This window comes from Narcine bancroftii, chromosome 6 (assembly GCF_036971445.1).
Source record: "Narcine bancroftii isolate sNarBan1 chromosome 6, sNarBan1.hap1, whole genome shotgun sequence".
Classification (NCBI taxonomy): Eukaryota; Metazoa; Chordata; class Chondrichthyes; order Torpediniformes; family Narcinidae; genus Narcine; species Narcine bancroftii.
Window position 1 is genome coordinate 211505237 of NC_091474.1, and position 15505 is coordinate 211520741.

Here is a 15505-nt window from a genome sequence, read left to right on the forward strand (position 1 = left end):
CATCACTCCCCTTTATGAAGCGTGCTGACATCACTCCCCTTTATGAAGCGTGCTGACATCACTCCTTTATGAAGCTCGCTGACATCACTCCCCTTTATGAAGCACGCTGACATCACTCCCCTTTATGAAGCGTGTTGACATCACTCCCCTTTATGAAGCACGCTGACATCACTCCCCTTTATGAAGCACGCTGACATCACTCCCCTTTATGAAGCACGCTGACATCACTCCCCTTTATGAAGCGTGCTGACATCACTCCCCTTTATGAAGCACGCTGACATCACTCCCCTTTATGAAGTGCGTGATTGTTTAAGATATAAAACAGTTGGTAGTTGATTCTTCTCTGGTAACTGTGTTTCTTGAGCTCTGCAGTTAGTCCCACTAAATTGGTGACCCTGACGAATGCTCAACGTCTTTTGAGCCCCACAGTGAAATATAGTGAGAAAGCCTCCAGAATGGATCCCACTACTACACTGCCCGTGGTGGCTGTGAAACTGTCCACCTTCTGGCCTCTCAGACCACGTCCATGGTTCCAGCAGGTTGAGGCTCAGTTCCAGATTAGAAACATTACAAATGAAGCCACCAAATTCTGGCACATATTCACCTCATTAGATGAAAATTCTGCTGCCATCAGTCCCCTTTGTGAAGTGCGCTTACATAGATGATTTTATAATCAAACTGTCCAAGGAGGATCAATACAGGGCTTTTAAGGCACATCTCCTCGCGACTTTCGGCATGTCAGGAAAGAGGCACATGCTTACTCCACCTTGACGCGTAGACGGTGTGTAAGCAGACGGCCATTTCAAATGCTTAATGTTCAACTTAATCTTCTTAGAACGGCTCCCTTGTGACATGACCCTGCTGCTCTCTTTTGCTGACTTCTCCAAACCAAGGGAAGTGGCGAGGGAGGCAGACAGACTTCACAGGATACTGCAGCCTCCCATAGCAAAGTTTCAACAGGTTACCTTGGACAGTCAAGTCAATGCAGCCACCAGTTCTACGGCACTCCACAAGCTACAGAGGAAGAAAATGCCATTGGAGAACAATGAGTGGTGTTTATACCACTGAAAGTGGGGCAGGAATGCATGCCGCTGTGTGCCACCATGCAGTTACGTGGTTGACTCCCAGGGAAACGACAAAGCCAACCGCCACTGATGGCCTCAGCGGATGGCAACCAGACCGACTTTTATATCCCACTGATCAGTGCACATGATGCCAACTGTTAGTCGACACTGGAGCTCAGCTCAACATCTTCCTGCTATAGCCGACCGCTACAAAGAAACACACACACACAGTGTAGCAGGTTAAGTTCACTCCTTTATTAGGGCTGGAAAGGCTGCTTTTATACTGTTCAAGTTCCCGCCATTTTTGTTGATTGACTGGGACAGCCATATGACTAACAATAGCGGGCGGGAACATCCATGCATATGAATGCCCTTTTTCCCTGCCTGTTTCTGCTTAGTTAGCTGGGCAGCTTGACCAATGCCATTTCAGGGATGTTGGTCTAATGCTGCTCCAGCTTCTACCCCCACCAGTTCGTTGTCCTGGGAGTCGCTTTAGCGATCTCTGTCCACGTCTGCTGGACAATTATCTCCATAATTGCGGGCCGCCACACCTCCATCCTCATACAAGCGGGATTCTCAAGTGCCTCAAGCTGACTTGCCTGCCGCCAATAACACTATGATTAGTAGTTATCGTATGAAGTCGATACAACTGGTATTAGACGACACACCTTACTGCTGGACTTTCACACTAGCAGCTGTAGGAGAGCCCATTTTGGGAGTGAACTTCCTGAGGGCACGTGACTTGTTGGTAGACATGAAAGGGCGTCATTTGGTCCACACCACCATATTCCACACATGCCCACTTTTTTCAGGTGCAAACACTCGCTACCGATGATATTGCGAACTTATTAGCAGAGTTTCCTGAACTACTTACACCAGATTTCCATTTAGTCTCTCCATGTCATGGAATTCAGTAACAACCACCGGCCCTCCCCTACATTCCAAGGCATGCAGACTTTCCCCTGACCAGCTACTACAGGCCAAAAAAAAGAGTTCAAAACTATGGAGGAACTACGCATCATCCGAAGGTCCGATAGTCCTTGGGCATCACCACTCCATTTGGTGCCCAAAGCATCCGGCGGCCTAAGACCTTGTGGAGATTAACGGCACAACTGTACCAGATAGGTATCCAATACCACACATTCAAGATTGTGCTGCCAACCTCCATGGCAAACGTATCTTCTTGAATTTAGACTTTAGTAAAAGGTTATCATCAAATCCCTGTCCACCCGGAGGACATCCCTAAAACGGCCATTATTAGTCCATTCTGAGGATGCCTTTTGGCCTTAAGAATGCGGCTCAGATGTTCCAACATTTAACGGATGCTGTCACAAGAGATTTACCTTTCCTTTTCATCTACCTCGATGACATCTTAGTGGCCAGTGAGTCAGCACAAGAGCACAGACAACACCTGCGACAATTATTCCAGAGGCTTCGGGATTTTGGCCTTTCTATCAACCTTGTGAAGTGTGCATTTGGCAAACACACAATTGACTTTTTGGGACACAGGATTTTGAATACAGACGCAACCCCACTTCCAGACAAAGTATCAACCATTCGGGGCCTATCAAAGCCCACTACAGTTAAAGGGCTACAAGAATTCCTGGGAATGGTTAACTTTTATAACAGGTTCATCCCAGCAGCTGCCAGGATCATAAAGCCCTTGTTCCACATCCTCACCGGAAAATCTAAAATCTGCCCTGGACTATAAAGCCACAGAACCATTTGTCAAAGCAGAAGAGGCGCTTTCAAAGGTAACCATGATGGCCCATTCCCATGTGCATGCCCCGCATGTGCTCATGTCACACGCATCAGACATCGCCATGGGGGAAGTCCTAGAACAGAAAGTCAGTGGTCAATGGCAACCCCTGGTATTTTTCAGCCACCACCTATGCCCACCTGAATTAAAGTACAGCGTTTTCGACCGGGAGTTGTTAGCACTTTATCTGGCCATCAAACATTTCAGATATTTTCTTGAGAGCATTTACTAACCTAAGCCTCTAATGTTTTCCTTTGCCAAGATTACAGATCCCTGAATGGCATATCAACGGAGGCATCTAGCCTATATTTCTGAATTCACCTCTGATGGGTGGCATTTGTCCAGTAAAGACAATGTTATAGCTGATGCCCTGACCAGGACAGAGGTCAATGCCATTACAGGAGGGTTGGATCTTCGGGCTCTCGCGATAGCCCAACAAGAAGACCAGGAGGTACAACCTTTCCATACAGCAATTAAGGACCTGCTCTTAACTGACGTTCCATTGGGCCCTGACCTGGTGAACATACTTTGTGATACTTCAACTGGCCACCCACGACCAATCATTCCACTGTCTTGGCAGAGGAAACTTTCCAACCACATTCACGGCCTGTCCCATCCATCTGTCTGCACAACCGTCAAGCTTATGCCCTCAAAGTATATCTGGCATGGCTTAAAGGAAGCAAGTCACTCACTTTGCACAAACATGCCTCTCCTGCCAGGCAGCTATGGTCCAATGGCACACCCAAGCAGCGCTTCAATAATTTCCATCTACGACTCAAAGGTTTCAGCATGTACATATAGACATTGTGGGCCAGCTGCCTGTGTCCAGAGATCAATGGTATATACTAACAATGGTTGACCATTTTACCTGCTGGCTGCAAGCTACACCAATGATGGACATCATGGCTGAAACATGTGCTCGGACTTTTCTCTCGACCTGGGTTGCTCGATTCGGAGTACCAGTCCATCTAACCTCTGACAGGGGAACTCAGTTTACTTCAACCTTGTTGGCAAACCTGGCGAGACTTTGAGGTATGCAATTATATCATACAATGGTGTATCATCCACAGGCTAATGAGCTAGTGGAAAGTTTCCTCCGGCATCTGAAACAAGCCTTTTGGGCAAGACTTAACAGGCTTCATTGGGCAGATGAGTTACTGTGGATGCTGTTGGGTATTAAAACAGCATCTAGAGATGACCTGGAAACCTCTTCAGCAGAATTAGTTTATGGCGCTCCACTCCTAGTACTGGCAGATATCACTCCTTCTCCAGCTAAAGATAGATCCTCAGTTACAGAGAAATTACAAGAACTAAGAAACAAGATGGGTTCCCTGGCTCCAGTTCCAGCAACTCGTCATGGATCACCGCCTACACACGTTCCTGCTGCTCTTGACTCTACTTCTTACAACTTTATTCAACGTTCATGCCATGCTACACTCCTTATAAAGTGCTGCAACACAATGGTGCTATTGGACAATGGTGGTCGACCAGAACTTTTTACACGAGACAGACTGAAGCCTGCACACATGGATATTGCTGAACCTGTGCGTGTCCCACCTCCCAAGCACTGAGGACGCCCTCCTAAAATACCCAAAGTTGTGACCTTGCAGTCGTGCAATGATTCTGGGGGGAGGGAGGGAGGGACAGGCAGAGTCACTGCACTGAGCGGCTGGCACAGAGAAGTGCAGGCTCCCCTTCTTTGTCCAGGAGAAGCCCTCATTTGCAGACCCGCGTGGGTTGACGGAGCACATTGCTTCCCTGCTGGCATGTTGCCAGAGAGACAATGACTGCAGTGTGCTAACTTCACTCCGCTTTGTGAGGCGCACAAATGTTTAAAATAAAAAACAGTAGTTGACTCTTCTCTGGTAAGCTGTGTTTCTTGAGCTCTACAGTTAGTTCCACTAAACCAACTTAGAATCTCCACACATGGTTCTGTTATAGATGTTGTCTGCCAATGCCACTGTAAAATGTGGAGGAAAATTGAATTATACATTACAGAATGTGAGTTATTTTTAAATAGAATGAGAATTTTACCTCTATCACAATGAAAGCAGTGAGTTCTAAACTATCAGGCTGTGAGGAGAAACATTTCAGCTTCTGTCAATGGCTTTAATTTTTTTTTACAGATAAATCAAAGTTCTGATTTTGCTATTAAAGTCATTACAGTTTTAGATCAGCAACAAATAATAGGAATATGGGGGGTATATAAGAGGCCTCAAGCTGCAAACATGAAAAAAACATTATCTGGGAAGAAAAGGAAGTTTGAAGATTTCTGCCAGTCTCTTGCTGGGGTGTTTAACCACAATCATAAAGGTGCTGGTAAATAATGAAAATAACTCGCATTTTGTTAACTATGAATTGAGGATACAACAATTCATCCACAACTTGTTGAACAGGCATCGGAAAAATATAGTGAAAGCTGAGCAGCTGGTTATAGATCAGAGATAACTTTAGCCGCTTTCAGGTGCATTCTCCGCCAAGAATGCGCCTGCAGAAGTGGATTCAGGCTGCAGAAGTGGACAGTGCTAAAAGCGCAGCACTGGCCACCTGGGAAAGGGACAGCTGCACGGGAGGCGTCTCAGAGCGCGCTCTGGCTCCTGTCCCTTTGGGATGTCAGGGTTGGGGCAGCCGGCGCAGGACGTCAGGGCTGGGGCGGCCGGCGCAGGACGTCAGTGGCCGCTACAGCACTGACATCCCGCGCCGGCTGCCCCAGCGCTGACATCCCGCACTGGCTGCCCCTGCCCTGACGTCCCACGCCAGGAGGGAGAGGCAGTGGGGAGGGGGGCTGTCAGCTGATTGTCATCCCCTCAGCAGCCGCTTTCAGGCAGCTGCATTCAGGTGCCGGGGGGGGGGGACACCTCAGTGCTCCAGTGATTATCCCTCTCAGAGGAGGGTTGGAAAATATGCCTCAGAGACACCTCCTGCTCTTTCAGGTGGCCTCCCGACAGCCACATAGGGGTAGAATATGCAGCTTTACATCAGGGTATTTTGGCCACCTGAAAGTGCCTTTTGATGATGTTTGTTGCGAGGGATTAATTTGTTGCATAACAATATATCAATGACTAAAACAGGAAACTAGGCATGTAACAATTGGAAGAAATTATATTACTAATGAGAAAAGAAAGATTTGTACTTATACATTGTCTTTTCTGTCATATTTGGAACATCTTGAAATCCTAACAAGTCAATAATTATTTCTGAAATATGTTCACAGCTATATTAGAAAGAACATGCCAGCCAATTCACACACAAGTTCCTACCAATAGTAATGTGAAAAATATAAGTAATCTGTCTTTTAATGTAATTGATTCTGAGTAAACCGTGACCAGGAGACAAAGGATAGATGCACAACTTTTATTCAAAAACATAATAGGATTTTTTTCAACCACCCCTGGCCCACGAGGGCAGACAAGATATCAATATTTACGATGTAAAAAAAAAATGATCCCTGGTAGGGTAGCATACATTTAGTGCTGTCTATAAGTCTGAGTTTCTTCAAGTCTCTGAAGTGGAATTGTATGCCTGAACTCACCCGGTCAGAGGCAAGGGTCTAATCACATTAATGTGCAAGTATGAACTAATGGGAAGATGTAGTGAATTGATCAGTGTTGAATCAAAACTAAAGGATCGTAGTCTGTATTATTTGAACTCCAGGACGATTAGCAATGTTTTTGTAAGTCTGGTCTAAGAGACAAGCAAGTTAATCACTTCATTCACCCTTATGCTGGAGTATACCATCTAGCCAGAGTATTCACAGGCATTTTCAACCTCTCATTGCTGCAGTCAATGGTTCCAATCTGCTTCAAAAGGACATCAACCATCCCGGTACCCAAGAAGAGTAGCGTGAGCTGCCTCAATGAATATCGCCCAGTAGCACTAACATCTACTGTGATGAAATGCCTTGAGAGGCTGGTCATGGTCAGAATTAACACGTACCTAAGCAAAGATCTGGACCCACTGCAATTCGCACATCGTCACAATCGCTCCACAGCAGATACAATATCACTGGCTCTTCACTGAGCTCTGGATCACCTCGAAAACAGCAATACAGCTGCTCTTCACCAACTACAGCTCAGCCTTCATTACCATTATTGCCTCAATGCTGGTCAAGAAGCTACAAACTCTAGACCTCTGTACCCCACTCTGCAACTGGATCCTTGACTTCCTTATTGGAAGACCACGGTCAGTTCAAATTGGAAACAATGTCTTCTCCTCACTGATTTTCCACACAGGCGCACCCCAAGGATGTGTGCTTAGCCCACTGCTCTACTCATTATACACCCAAGACTGTGTGGCCAGGCACAATTCCAAAGCCATCTACAAATTTGCCAATGACATCACAGTTGTTGGCAGAATCACAAACAGTAATGAGGAAGCATCCAGGAGGAAGACAGATCAGGTCTTTGCGTGGTGTCACATCAACAACCTTGCGCTCAAAATTAGCAAAACCAAGGAGGTGATTGTGGACTTCAGAAGGCAATCAGGGGAACACGACCGAGTCCTGATCAAGGGCTCAGTAGTGCAGAGGGTAAGAACTTCAAAATCCTGGGTGTCAACATCTCCAAGTATCTGTCCTGGATCCGCCATTTTGATGCAATCACAAAGAAGGCTCGCCAGTAGCTATACTTTGCGAGGTGTTTTAGGAGATTCGGTATGTCACCGAAAACTCTCAAAAACTTCTACGGGTGTACCGTGGGGAGCATTCTGGCGAGTTACATCACTGTCTGGTATGGAGGCACGAAATTTCAGGACAAGAGAAAAACCCCAGAGGCTTGTTAACTCAGCCTGTGACATCACAGGCACCAGACTTTACTCTATCGAGGACATCTACATGCATTGTCTTCAGAAAGCAGCCTCTATCCTCAATGACCCCCACCATCCAGGCCATGCCCTCTTCACTCTGCTACCATCAGGGAAAAAGGAACAGGAGCCTAAAATAGAGCATTCAGTGGCACAAGGACAGCTTCTTCCCAGCCGCCATCAGATTCTTGAATAATCAATGAACCCAAAGACTTTGCCTTATTTTCATCCATTTTTTTTTAATTTAATTTTAGTAAAATTGTTTATAATATGAATGTTTGCAATATGATGCTGGTGCAAAACACCGAATTTCTTGTTCATGACAATAAATTCTGATTCTTATGGGGTAGCACTGTTCTCTGCATGGCACTTCCTACAACAATGAAAATCTGTAAACAAAAGTATATTCCACTATCATGAGGTGCCTCACTGCAGGATATTTATTTTTATATTTAATTTTGGCTACTAAAGAACCAAAATCCCACCAAAGCTGACCACAAAGAAAAAAATACAGTCAATCTATGGTTCAAGTTACCATAATTCAAAACTGATCTTTCTATGCTACCCTCAGTCGACACATTTTCCTTTATACCAACTTAATTTGCCATTGCTATTTTTCAAGTAGAGATGCTGGATGCAGTTGTTGCCACCAACAATTCAATGCCAGAAAACTTTCTGGTGTTTGACCAACTATAAATATCCTATCTATGATGGAATCCAGTTGCAGCATTATCAGCGAACAGAAACAATTGCGACCACAGTAATCCTCTTGAAGGAATTATGCATTGTCCCTGTCAGAGCAACTCAATAAACTCATCTATCACAGTATTGTATTAAACCTACTGCTATCCTTCTGTAAAATACAGCTAGCAACAAAAAGTGTATTGGAAAGCATAAACATATTCATGAATTCTGTGAATTGAAGTGAAATTCTCTTTAAACTTAAAACTCTTAATAATAGTTCATTTTGGACTAGGAGCCCATGAGTTCAGCCACAATTTAAGCCTTTAGATAACATGAAATGCCTGTCAACCTCAGGAACAGATCGATTTATATTCACTGCATTCAATTTGACCAATACCTTCAGTTGCAAATCAATTGAGTCCAGAATTATGCTATTCTAAAGATTTGAAGTGGAACAGCATTTTTTTTTAAAATATTCATCCTATTCCCAACATTGCAGCTAAAATACTGGCTTTCTTTCTAAAGAATTCCCAAAAGTGATAAAAATTGAACAGTTCAAATGATTGTGTATTCCAGATGTGTTCAATTGCTACAAAGCGTGACAAAGTGGAACAAGAAAAGTTGAAATCAATTAAGGTGCAGTCAATGGAAGTACTAGCTAATACTGCAATTCTTCTAAGCTGGATTAAACAGAAAGAACAAGGCACGAGCACATTTGTAAATATCAAATTTATATTTTAAGGAATGGTTGATATTTATTGCTGATTGTTTTTAATCAAAAAAAGCTTTAAGACCAATAAAAATGAATATCTTGCAATGAATCATGTACATATCATCAAAAATTGTTTCCACTTTTATGCTGAACTGTACCTCATTTTTATGAAAGCATTATGAAGATCAAAGAATAAATTCTGCTTATGTAATCTGTAAAAATGCTCCACTTCTGAAAATATAATACACCATGACATTTGGATTAATAATACAAATGATCATGAGGGGCAACAGTGCAGTCAAGAAAAGGCTTTATCATTGACTGGGCACACAATTGCAGAAAGATCACTGGGTCAAGGATTGTAATATAGGCATGGTAATTTATGACCATGGTTAGAGCCATTTGATGAGGTAACAAAGCCAAACATTTAACAGAAGGGCCATCATTTATATCATCAACAATATCATCTTCATTATTGAACATGCAAGGGTTCATTCATTCAAAATAACACATCTTCAATTACTTACATGAATCACTGATTTGCACCAATAGAGTGTAACTATAAATCTGCAATTTCACATCCACTGAAATTTTTAGTTCCCTGGGTTTCAATTTACAAATAATAATCCATGCTCAACACAAGTCCTTCAAAGGTTCCAAATTTAAGCTGTCTTATAAAAACTGTAGGATGATGCAACTTTGCAAAAGCAAATACATTCCTCCAGCAATCTCTGGCTTGATTTGCAAACATTTCCATTTGTAATACTGGGCCTTTTCATGGCGAAGAAAAGAGCGAGTGTAAAGGCGGATATTATCCACCTCTACCTCGCTCCACTTACCTCCTTGAATGCAGCGTGTCCACATTTGATGCGTCTCAAGTGATCCTTCCCAACCCTTGTGTCAGGGCCGAGGTGAAGGGCCTAATAAAGATCTATGAACAAGGAACCATTTGGAGTGACTCTAAAGGGGTAGACTGATGATGTCGTCACACTGCGACCCAGGAGCCACCACCTAACTGCTGCTGGGCACAGGCGGCCCAGCAGCAGTGGTATCCCACTCAGCACCCCTCCCCAAACCGCTCAGCACCCCCTCCCCAGACCACTCAGCCCCCCCCACCACTCAACACCCCCTGTCCCGCTCCGCACATCTTTTCCCCACGCCCCCCCCCCCCCCCACCCCAGCCAAACACTGTCAGCCAGACCCAGACCAAATATCAGGGTTGTCATACACGGCCACTTAGCAGCCTGCTTCAATGAGCATACACATGTGAAAGTTTAAATTTCTCATTGCTGGTGCCGAGATATCTTGCGTGTTGAACAACCTTGGTGTTTTGGGACTGTTTGACACTTTGCTGAGACCTTGTTACTCATTATCCCCCACACAGCTGGAACCGTTGGTTGACAGAGCAGGTCCAGATGTGTGGGGAATTATGGGTAACGAAGTTGATTAATTTTCGGCATGTATATATGGCGTCATAACACCAGTAGCCACGCCTCCATCAATGCCCCAGCCACCACCAGGTTGAAAGGGGACATTGGGGCAGGCTTTTCTGGGCCTGCATGGAAAGACAAGAAATACCTTTTCATTTGGCTTTTAGCTGGCCGATTGAAAAGGCCTACTGAGTACAACTACTTTCAAAATTAAATAAATGAACATCCAATACTTTTTTATAGGAAAAACAAAAAACATCTTTTGCACAAAGCTTTGGACTGCAACAGTTGTAGGACCCAAGCCACAGTCTTACCTAGAGGCATTAGGAACTGGCTTGTGCTTACTTAGGCAACTGAGCATTAGGTCCAAAGAACATAAACCATCCATCCCAGAATATTGAGACTCAAGTCCCACATGAGGCAGGAGACAGAAAGAGTTTGGTCTCAAAAAAAAATTAGGAAGGTTTTGTTGCTCAAACAATGTTGAGTCATGAAAATAATAGGCTTGATAAGTAATAAAGAGAAGACATGACTTAGTAAGGAGAGGCTAAGAAAAAGTAGATTGGAGGCTGCAGGTGCAAACCAGAGATTACAGAGATAGTGGAACAGAAGATTTTGAGGGGCAATGGGAGAAACAGGTGATTGGACACGTTAATGCAAAACTTGAGCCAGATGGACTCAATCTTTGAGCAACAAGGCAATACATTTTATGTGCTTCCAGCAGAAATGTGTTACACTGTCAACAATTAGGCCAGGAACACCACCAGATTGTTAGGAGATCGATAGGGTGGAGCTTGAGGTAAGACTCACAACCAGCAGGATGGAGAATGGAAACAGATTTGGGTCTTCACCGAGGATACTTGACGAAGAGGAGGAAAACCACAAATAAAGTGTGGTTCTAACCTTCGATTCCTTATCAATCAAAAATAAATACTTGAACATATTAATTATGAACTCAAAGTGATCAAAAATATATATTTGTATGCCATGCAAATATTAAATGCTATCACAGCTGTGATTATAGTATGCTCATTTAATAAAATAACCTTAAATTGAGAAATTAAAAGATTTTAATGGCTTGGTCTACTAATTATGGAGACATAATAATGGAATTCGAATGAATTAAAATGGCAAAAACAACCTTATTAGTGTTTAAGTTATTATGTAAGTTGGAATTAAAATTCCAATTCTGAAGTTGCTCTCTATTAAAAGTTATGGTGCACCAATTTTACATGGAGAATTACTCCATTTTCAGGCTGGTTACCGTAAATATTCGTGTATAATGCAAAAAAAAATTCCCCCTTTTTCCCCTCAAAAATAGGTGGTCGCATTACACACAAGAGTAATTTTTTTTTAAATTTCTGCAGTCAAGCAGTAGTCGGCAGCCTGCCAGACGGGCGAGCGAGCAGAGAGACACGAGCCCGACTCAGGAGGCCGGGCAGGTGAGCAGAGAGACATCAGCGCAACTCAGGCAGGTGGAGGGTTGTATTATATACAGAGATAAAAAATTTCCCCCCCTTTTCCCCTCAAAAATGGGGGGGGGGGGTCGCATTATAAACAAATATTTATGGGGTATCTACGTAAAAATATTGCCTAATTAAAGTTTCTGCACCTATTTCATTACAAAAGGAATCAAGAGATTGTGGGAAGACTGATTAGATAGAGAGGTTTAGCAAAGATCTTGTTGAATAACAGAAGATGTTGAATAGGCCACCAGCCAATTTCTGCTCCTGTTTCATATGTTCCCATGTAAATAAATTCCTCATTCTTGCTTTCAAATCTCTACACAAAGTTAGTCCAAAATCACTATAGTTTGACAGGTACTATTGTCTTGAAAAACTTTACAGTTTTTTTATGAAGAACTTGGCCTTTAAAACTGAAAAAAAAAATTTATTTGTCAGAATGATTCAGGATAGGGATTATCAATAAATTCAATATCATCAGTACGTTATTGCAATTTGTAAAATTCTGACAATCATTTAGCTTGGAAGCATTCATAATCATTATTGTTTTAATGTAACCAAAGTATTATGTTTGGCTTTTACTGAGTGCTATGCTTAAGATGGCAGTGATCCATCAAATGAGGAACTGTAAAATCTGTTCAACCATACTTTTCCAGCTATTTTGCTTTCAAAAATGTGCATTTAAGCATTTTAAATCCTTAAGCATATTTGAAACAAAATCTTAAGCATATCTTCCATTTATAGCACAAAGCCCTTCCTCAACTAATGACAAACTTATTGAATATTTTTATTTACTATATATGACTCCAGACTCAATATAATTGAATCTTAACTATCTTCTAAAGAAACTTGTTAAGCCACCCAATTGTATTACAATTACTATATTAAAACATAGAAAAAAGAATAAAATCAGACAGATTACCAGCATAAATTTAGGCACTGTTCAGACACAGAAAAGTTGCCTCTAGCTCAGTCAACCTTACAGATTGCTCTTCAAAAATATGGGAAAAGGAGAACAGATCCTGAGATGGTCAAGCAGCAGCCAGAAATAACTATCCTTACTAGATCATACTTTGGAGATAACATGGCAAATTCCCCTATCCCAACTTTTGGGTTCATTCTCTCCACTAGAAGGCCAGAGATACATAGTTGGGAGGGAATAGATCTAGCTTCAGACCTCATAATTCTCATGGCATAAGGTCAAACATGAGCAAGGACACCTCCCAATTACTACCTTCACTCAGCAGACAAATCATTGCTCCGTTATGTCATAGGATATCGAGAAATAGCTAGGGCACAGAGTTGACTTCAGTTGGGGGACTTCAATCTCCATCCCCACAAGAGACTTGGTAGCACTACCACTGACCAAGCTATCCAAATCCTAAAGGATAAAGCTTCTGGACTGAATCTGTAGTAGGTGGTGAGTGAATCGACTTGATCTTGGCCTCACCAATCCATCTATTGCAAATACTGTATATCTGGTCCATAATAGCCCTGAATGAGGTAGCTGTGGCAGTCCATAAGGTCTTGCTTCACACCAAGGGCACCCACTGCCATGTTCTATATCACTACCATGTGCTAAATGTCGGACTCAAAGCATATCAGGCAGCTCAAAACTGGGGATCAACGAGGTGCTGTGGCCCATCAGCAGCAGGATATATGTACATCACCAAAATCTGTATTCTCAAGACCCAGGATGTTCCTAATTCTACCATTATGCACAAGCCTGGTGATCAATTCTAGTTCAATGATGACTACAAAACACATAATGGGAGAATTGCCAGAAATTAAAAAATAAGGTGGCAACTTGGTGATGTTGTGAGACTCAATACATGTGGGATAAACAAAGCTAAAATGTCACCACAATCTCAATACCCCAATAGATCAAATCATAGCTCTGCAGTCTTGCCAAATCTAAACACAAATAGTGGCAGAAAATTTTAAAAAACAACCAAAAAAAGGACAGTTGAAAAAACGTCCTCATCCTCAAAAATGGCAGAGCTGACAAGTGCTGACATCACATACGAAATATTCAATACTATGTTCAACCATAAGTGTGAGGTGGATAATGCATCTCAACAAATCCTCTGGCTACAAAAATAGATTCAAGATAGAAAACCCAGTAATTCACTTTTGACACCTCAAAATGTTTCTATCTTGTACAAATCTTATCAGAAGCATGACTGTTCAACAACAGTCCAGATATTGACACCATCCAGAACAAGGCAGCTCATGACAATGGCATCCTATGTACCAGCCTTCTTTAATGGGAGCCATATTTAAGGGGGGGGGGGCATGGACTGAAATCACAAAATTTTTTTTAATGTTTTTTATATTGTTGGTAGGAGAGCCTGTGAAAGGAACAGTCCTAAAGGGACCATAGCCAAAAAAAGGTTGAGAATGGCTGCGATATACAACACTGAATATTCATTCCCTTAAACATTGATGCACAATGGCTGCAATGTAGACCACTTACAAGGAGTATTTCTTCATCCTTGACCAAGATGGTAAAAAGCTAGAGGTTCCTGGAAACAGCACCATTTGCAAGTTTACCTCTAAGTCACACACCATCTTGACTTAGAAATCTATGACTGCTCTTTCATTAACAATATATTTAAATCACTAAACTCTCTACTTAACAGCTCCATGGAGACACCATCAGAACGACTGAAGCAGTTCAAGAAGGGAGCTCATCATTAGTTTTTTCAGAGCAATGATGGGCAATAAATTGAGGCCTTCAGAGGGATTCAACATTACAAAAGAATGAATAAAGAAGAAAGAAAGTTTATTTCATGCTTCTACCATCCAAGCTGCTAATCACAATTATTGGAATGAATGCCCCTAAGAAAATTTTACACTTTATGATTAACTGTCTAAACAATATCCTGCTACAAATGTAATGTCAGTCATACTAAAAGTACAGGAACCTCTTCATAATACCCACTACATGTAAAATACTTGGCCTTAAAATATGTTCCATCTGGGTTTTTTTCAAATCTCATACACAATAAGCCTATCGTTTATTAATCATATAGATAGATACAAAAACTTATTTGCTTGCCCAGAAACAAAACCAGCCAAATTACAATCTATTCTTCCCAAATTTTCTACCAAGAATGAATTGGCTAAAAACTTCATAAATGGAGGACAGGCTTGTTGGGATACCAACAGAAGTTAAGCCTCCCATAGATCAGTAACTTCTGACAGAAGAAAGACAAAGTTGGCACTCTTTTTCCTCAGCTTTCCCAATAAATGTGTTATTTCAGAAATATCAATGTGAGTTCCAAATCTTTCAGCTCTGAGGAAAAAAGTGGCTACAATTAAGCCTGGCAAATGAAACATTTTTTTATTATTATAAAACGTAAAAGGAAAACTTGCTTTAGCTCATGACCTCATAGCCAATGAGTATTAATGTAGTCATCCATTACAAAGGAAAATCCCACAAGCCACAAAAAGGACAAATTAACATTTTATTTTGTTTTAATTATGCTGATTGAGGAATAATTCCCCAATAAGTGTAGACAGCTTTAGTATCTTAAACTTAACGGTTCCGTAATTTAATACATAATGAATAACAGTAATTAGCATTATTA

The 15505-nt window shown here is 42.0% G+C and overlaps 1 protein-coding gene across 4 annotated transcripts in view; it reads right to left on the reverse strand.

Moving 5' to 3' along the window:
* Positions 1 to 15505, reverse strand: part of bckdhb (branched chain keto acid dehydrogenase E1 subunit beta) — a 231248-nt gene that overhangs the window by 38279 nt on the left and 177464 nt on the right. The gene's annotated exons all lie outside the window — the stretch shown is intronic.